The following is a 7,551-nucleotide window of genomic DNA, read 5'->3' on the forward strand; positions in this document are numbered from 1 at the left end:
TAATAGTGTTTAAATCCTACACCAGTAATAGTGAACCTATGGCACAGGTGCCAAATATGACATGCAGGGCACTCTCTGTGGGCATGCATGATGCCCTTCCTCCTCAACCCCTCTCCCCACAATTAGTTACTAGAAAGCAAGAGGGACTGGGGTGGAGTTCTTCCCCTCCCCCTCTCCATGATCCTGAAGACATTTCTCCCATCACCCATCCTCCCCTGTCTGGGGTAAGGCACCTGGTGAGGTGTGGGAAACAATTGGTTGAGTTTGTGGTGAAGGTAATTCCTGTGGTGTGTTTGGAGAGGAGCAATATTTGAGGGGACCCTAGCTCACAGTGTGGCACATAGCTGGAGAAGAGCAGAGCTGGAGGGGTGAGGAGCAAGCCCTGGGATCACTCTTCTTTCTCTCTCCACATGGGCCATTTATCACCTTCCCCTCCCTGCCCAGCAGCCCTGACTGGGGCTGGTGGGGTAGGTGGGCATGGCACTTGCTGGGGGGGTGGGGGGAAGCAGGGCCAGGCACTCCATCTCTAAAAGGTTTACCATCACTGTCACTGTCCTAGGCTATATTATCTTTAAAAAACCAAACTTCTTTATTTAAGACTCTGAAAGAATTTTAATATTAAAGTAAAGAAATATACTTAAGAACTCAAATTACAAGAATTAATTCATTCAAGAACACAATATAAATAATTTGGAAAATTTTATATTTTTGTTGAGTGGGAAAAAAACACTGAACTTAGAGTCAGAGGGTGTATGTCTGGGTCCTAGTATTATAAACACATAATTTAAAATTTTGGAGTTTTTTTAGATGAAAACTTTTATGAAAGTTAACATGTTAATGTTTCATACAGATGTAAATTATTATTTTTATTTATATGTTCTTAGGTTTATGACAAATTGATCTACATCAATCATCAAGGATTTATTGAATACCTATAAATTTATGAGTTAATTCAAAATATGATCAAATTAGAGATTTAGGACTAGCAGCTATTTTGGAGATCACTGAAAGATCACTCACTTGGCAGATGAAAAAAAAAAAACTAAACTAAAACTAAAATCCAAAATGTGTAAGTTGGTTAAGGTCCCATAGATAGTATTCAAATCCAGATGTTCTGATTCCAAATTTTGAAAAATGAGTGAATAAAAAAATAATTATTATGGTTTTAGGAAAAAAGTCGGAGATGTAATTATAATCACAGAGAAGTAAAACAATAATAATCAATAATGTCAACAGAAATACTGAGAGATGTTTGATAATTTTTAAATATTCTGTGATCAGTACATGCAATTTTAATAAAGAAATTGCTGAATGCTAATTTAGATCAAAACTATTTCCCAACTTGTGGTCTTAGAAAGTTGCCTAGAGATAGTGAGAAATCAAATGAATTACCTGGTGCATACATCTAGTTGTGGCCCAAATTGGACTTGAATCCATGGGGTCCTGAAACTAAGGTCAGCTTTCTGGGTACAATGCCTTTAAAAGGTACCAGAGATAATGTAAAAAATAATAATAAAATATTTAAATGAACCAAAATGTTTAGCAACAAAGTTTTGGTTGGTTTTTTTTTGTTTTTTTTTTTACAAAGAAAAGCTGTCCTTTCAAAGAAGACTAATAGCAATATAGAAGACTTTAGAATACTCTTTCAAATGTAGTCAAATCAAATATAAGAATAAAAAAAAAGTTGAAATATTTTTTGGAAAAATTTGTTTTTGCTGAGTTATGGGTATGTCTAAATGAGTGTTTATTAGATCCACATACTTTGTAACATCTCATGGTACCTTTTCAAGAACTGATTATATTCTATGGTACAAAATCATAAATAAATGTTTAAAAAACAAAAATCTTCATAATTTATACCATAACTTTAAAAATAGATGAAAATAAGCTCCAAAGATATAGCTTTAAAGACTAGTTAATGATATGTTGATTAATTAATGAATCAAAAAATAAATAATATAAGTAATTATGTTAAAGATAATGAAAATAAGGCAATACACCAAAATTTATGGGAATAGAACTTTTTTCAGAAGAAAAAGATAAATTAAATAAGCACAAAAATTTAAATCTTATAAAAATTACAAACCTTAAATAATCTATAAGAAAACATAATCTTTATGAGTAGAAATAATGAAATTTGAAAGAGAAAATGCTAGAACTGATAAGCAATGTTGATCTGGTTCTTTAAAAGATTAATAAATTTTTTCCCAGCTGTGTGACCCTGGGCAAGTCACTTGACCCCCATTGCCTAGCCCTTACCACTCTTCTGCCTTGGAGCCAATACATAGTATTGACTCCAAGATGGAAGGTAAGGGTTTAAAAAAAAAAAGATTAATAAATTTTTAGCTAAACTAGTCAAGAAATAGGATAAAAGAAGCAAACTACTAATGTAAAAATGAATAATATGAATTGACAACAAAGAATAAAGAGAATTATGAGGAGCTAGCATGTTTATTTCTATGCTAACCAGAAAGAAGTTGAGTATAAAAATAGAAATTATCCAAATAAAAAGTTACTATATAGATATTTAAACAACTTAATTCTTGAAAATATTTTGGAATAAATCATAAATGGACTACAAATGAAAATAAATAAACAAACATCTCTGAGACAACTGGATTTACGAATAAAATATATCCAACACTTAAAAGAACAAGTAGTGCTTCTCAGTAATTCAGATACCAAAATAAATCTTGTGATCTCATCAATTAAAAAGTTGCCTCCAAAATTGTAGTTCTTAATCCATCCTTGCTTGTACCTACCTCTCTAATTTATCTATTTCCTCAAAAAAATCATGACAAAATTTCTGCCTAACATGCTGAAAATTTTCTTCACTTTTCTCCAACATTTTAAAGTTAAGAGCTGACCATTCTGGCTATCCATCTGTCATCACTCACCCATGTCACATGACCACCTCATCTTTTCCTTCTGTCTTACAATGCTTTTCTACTCTTTTTCTTTGGCGTTGCATTTCTGTTATATTCAGCTCCCTACTCCCACACAGGGCAGCTAAACGGTGCAGTGACTGGAGTGCCAGATCTGAAGTGAGTAACACGCATCTTTAAATCTAGCTTCAGACACTTACTAGCTATGGACCACTTAACCCTACTTGCCTCAGTTCCTCATTCTATAAAATGATCTGGAGAAAGAAATGTCTAACCACCCCAGCATCTTTGACAAGAAAACCTCAAATGGGTCACAGAGTGAGACCTGACTAAAATGACTGAACAGCAAGATGACACTCCTACAAACTATACTTTTACATTCCTTCCTGTGTCATACACAACTTTAGACCTTTGAAGACAGAGACAGTCCAGGTCTCACTGTCACAAAGTTACACTGACAAATGTTTATGTTGAAAAGACAATTTTTTTACTTTTATAGGAAGTATGAAGTCAGTATTTTTCAATTTCCCAGAAATAATACATCTTAGTCTTCTTTTCCTTTTCAACACTAAGTCGAAATAATTTTCCATCTGTATTGTTTGTCTCACAAATGAATACTTTTTGACAAGTTCTCTACAGTGTACAATCAGATCCATTTTGAAATCTGGGCAAGAGACTTTCTTCCTCCATCTGGTCTTTCTTGTATGGATAGATAAGCCAAACTCCTTTAAATGCTTATAGATTTATTCCAGAGGATTGTCATCCATGAACAAGAGCTTTGGGGAACCTCATCATCAATTAGGAATCCTTCTTAAACCTTTAATTTGTGGCAAATTTGTTTTGTCATCACGGTAGCAAATACTTTTGGCAAACATACATATCTTGTTTTATGCTTTCTTTCACATCATTTTTTTAAATCAGAAGGTCATTGAACAGGGTTATTTCCATTGTTATATATTTGAAGGAATATGGACAGTCAACTGAGTAAATCTCCCCTCCCTAAGTAGCTTATCATGGTCTACCAGCCAAGCATCCAGATCAAAGGCTGAAGCTTTTCTTGGCTCTTTTGCATTTAGATGACCAGGAAGCAAAGTCTGTGAGTTGGGCATTTAGTTGCTGGGCTAAAAAAATTTGAGGAAGACCTAGCCTAATTTCCTGGGCTGAGGGTGGGGGAAGTAGAGAGGGAGAGGAGTACATTACTTGCAGCACACCCTTCAAGACAGTCATTCCTTGATGGAACCAATGGAAAATTCATATACACACATACATATATGTGTGTATGTATATAATAATATATGTATATATATTATAAAATATATAGAATGGGATATATGTATCTATATATAGATTTTCATCTATATTTAGATATATATATATATACATAATGACATATTTCATATATGAACCTATATTTGTTCATAAGTCTGTTTGTACATAGATAAATATATGTAACTATTATGAATGTGAAATCATCTACTCCACTCATGATTACATCAGTATCAGCAGTTCTTTCCTAATTTAGTTTTGTGAATATAGATCTTAAACTTTTCTTTAAAAAATCAATATAATTCTATCTGTATCTTAATCATGTAAGCATTTTGTGTAAGCATAACTCTGAAAGAATCTATTTCTAAAATCACACAGCAGGCATAGAGTATTCTGTAATTTCTCCTCTACTATGTAAAGTTGTGGTTCAGTCACATCCATATCATCTGATTTTACTTGATGCCTGAGGAATTATAGAGCCATATGATTCTTTAGAGAACTCTATATCTGATTCTCAGGAAAATATGAATACCTTTGATTCTTGGGGAAATACACATCTCTGAAAAATTATTGTACCATAATCCAAGTGTTTGGGTACACAGTTGTCCCTCACTATGTTGTGGTTCACTTATCACTGCTTCACTTTATGGCAGGTTTTAAAAAATATATATTTAATTCTGTATCGGGGAGTTTTTGCTATATTGGGGAATTTGCAAATGAATACCATACTGCACACAATGGAAATGCAGTACTGCCACTACTGCTTTTGCAAGTTTGCCGATGTCAGATTGTACATGTCACACTATTGGATGATGGAATGAAAGGTGACCAACCACAGTGTTATATTCTTTATCCTAGTTGTTGATTGGCTCAGTGACTGTACATCCTGGATTTTCACCCATCTTGGGGGTCTCTGAAACGTAACTCCCTCCTTTGGTGAGGGATCATTGTATAAGGAGGTCATGATAAGGCTCAGGGTTTTCAGTTTTTAATTGGCATCTGGATTTATTGTGAGACCAGTCCTCTCTCAATAAGCCTATTTCTTTTTGATTTGGAAACTTTTTTTACTTTTTAGCATCTCTACTAATAACTTTTCACCACACTATGTATCTGTGTGACCCTGGGAAAGTCACTTAAATGTTTTTTGTGCTTTGGTTTTCTCATTTGTAAAACAGAGATAACACCTATATCACAGGCTTGTTTTAAGGATCAAGTGAGTGTTTTATTTTGTTTTTGCCATATCACATTTATGCAATCAATGGGGAAATGACAAAAGTGTCCAATTTTCTCACCCGTTCCCCCAACTCTTTTCCAGTCCCTTCCCCTATCCCAGAGAGTAAGGTCAAACAGGTGAAATTAGTTGGCATATTGAGGAACATCTTCTCAATAGTAATATATAAAATGCTTTACAAAACTTAAAGTGCTATGCAATTCCTAGCTACCATTATTACTGGATGTACATCATAAATGTTATATATACATGTAGATGTGTATTTTAAAACATATACATTTTAAAATCACATTAAAAAACTGAGGTGCTAAAGAAACAAAAAAGGAAGTATTATACATATCACCATACATTCATATTTTTCCTTTTTTTATGTTTGACATTGTACACAATTCATCATAATTGATGTTTTAGTCTAGATTTTAGATTTTCCAGTAAGAGGAATTTTCCTCTGGAAGTTAGTATCAAAACAGAAATATTCAGATTAGGCTTTAATAGAAGGAAAATCTTCCCAATACATAGAACTTTCCTGAAGTCCAGCATATTTTCTCCAAAGGAAGTAGGTTCCATTGAATGGAGATTTTCAAGAGAAGCTGTCTGAAGAATCTTGAACTAGGTGGAGAAGCTGCAAACCACTTAACGAATTCACATCCTCAGAAACTCAATGAGCCAGGAAACTGTGAACCCTTTTGAGGAGAATTCACACCTCCAGAAGAAAAAAATTATGACATCAAAATCCAAAGGAATTTTTCGCCCATTTTTAATCACCTGCATTATCCTGGGGTGTTTCATGGCATGCCTGCTCATTTACATCAAGCCTACCAACAGTTGGATCTTTGGTCCCATAGAGACAAGCAGCTCTGTACTGAAAATGAAAAATTTCTTTTCCAGCAAAACTGATGATTTGAATGAAACCATCATATTGATTTGGGTATGGCCTTTTGGACAGACATTTGACCTTTCCTCCTGTCAACCAGTGTTTAACATCCATGGGTGTCATCTCACCACAGATCGAGCGCTTTACAACAAATCCCATGCTGTCCTGATTCACCATTGAGACATCAGTTGGGATCTAACTAATTTACCCCAGCAGGCTAGACCACCATTCCAGAAGTGGATTTGGATGAACTTGGAATCTCCTACCGACACACCGCAGAAGAGTGGCATTGAACACCTCTTCAATCTAACTCTGACTTATCGCTGAGACTCAGATATACAAGTGCCTTATGGCTCCATGAAGGTCAGCACAAATTCTCTTGTGTTTGAAGTGCCAAGCAAGAAGAAGCTGGTGTGCTGGGTTGTCAGTAACTGGAATCCTGAGCATGCAAGAGTCAAATATTACAGTGAGCTAAGCAAAATCATTGAAATTAATACCTACGGACAAGCATTTGGAGAGTATCTGAATGATAAAAATTTGATTCCTACCATATCTTCTTGTAAGTTTTACCTTTCCTTTGAAAATTCGATCCACAAAGATTACATCACGGAAAAACTCTACAATGCCCTTCTGGCTGGTACAGTCCCTGTCGTTCTAGGTCCATCAAGGGAAAACTATGAGAATTTTATTCCGGGAGACTCTTTCATTCATGTTGAAGATTATAGTTCTGCCAGTGAGCTAGCCAAATATCTTAAGGAGCTAGACAGAAATGATAAGCTCTATCTCAGTTACTTTAACTGGAGGAAGACCTTCACAGTGAATCTGCCACGGTTCTGGGAAACACACGCATGCTTAGCTTGCGACCACGTAAAGAGACACCAAGAATACAAGTCCGTTGGCAATCTAGAGAAATGGTTTTGGAATTAACATTTGCCATCACTTGCACACTTACTAGAGGATTCTGATGGAATCAATTTCAAGCTGTGATAATAAAAAGAGAGACATCAATCTGTGTTCTGTACCACAGCTGACTCAACCATACTCTCTTGGGCACCTTATTTATATTATGTTAGTTTTAAAGATCAACATCAGCAGTCTTCAGCACTCAATTTTAAATTATACTGCATATAGCTAATTATCTGCACTGAAATGTAATTTATTGTTTACTATCATTTTTAATCAATGTTTAGTTTTTTTTTTCCACATTTGGGTTAGGCTGTCAGAAATGTAAATTTGTTATTTGATTGTTGGGGTTCTACATTGATCAGCTGCTTAATCTTATTTGGAAAATGAAG

The 7,551-nt window shown here is 34.7% G+C and overlaps 1 pseudogene; it reads left to right on the forward strand.

Moving 5' to 3' along the window:
- The first annotated feature begins 5,988 nt into the window (after positions 1 to 5,988).
- Positions 5,989 to 7,183, forward strand: LOC100014877 (4-galactosyl-N-acetylglucosaminide 3-alpha-L-fucosyltransferase 9-like; annotated as a pseudogene).
- Positions 7,184 to 7,551: the final 368 nt, after the last annotated feature.

The sequence above is a fragment of the Monodelphis domestica genome, chromosome 3, assembly GCF_027887165.1.
Source record: "Monodelphis domestica isolate mMonDom1 chromosome 3, mMonDom1.pri, whole genome shotgun sequence".
Taxonomy (NCBI): domain Eukaryota; kingdom Metazoa; phylum Chordata; class Mammalia; order Didelphimorphia; family Didelphidae; genus Monodelphis; species Monodelphis domestica.